Below are 286 nucleotides of genomic sequence, written 5' to 3' on the forward strand. Positions count from 1 at the left end.
TTTTTTTTTTTTTTTTTTTTTTTTTTTTTTTTTTTTTTTTTTTTTTTTTTTTTTTTTTGGTTGAGGGTTTTTATATGGGTGTTTATAAAACTACAACATTTACCTGCCTTCAATCAACCTGCTTATGCTCAAGAGCATCTACAGGCCCTTGTATGTTTTATTTATTTTATTTTATTTTATTTTATTCTTTTTAGTTTTGTTTTATTAGTTTTGTGTTTTTTTTTTGGTTGGGTTTTAGTTTTATATGAGTGCTTATAAAACTACAACATTTACCTGCCTTCAATCA

This window comes from Eimeria mitis, genomic scaffold (assembly GCF_000499745.2).
Source record: "Eimeria mitis Houghton genomic scaffold, Emh_scaff2349, whole genome shotgun sequence".
In the NCBI taxonomy this organism is placed as follows: domain Eukaryota; phylum Apicomplexa; class Conoidasida; order Eucoccidiorida; family Eimeriidae; genus Eimeria; species Eimeria mitis.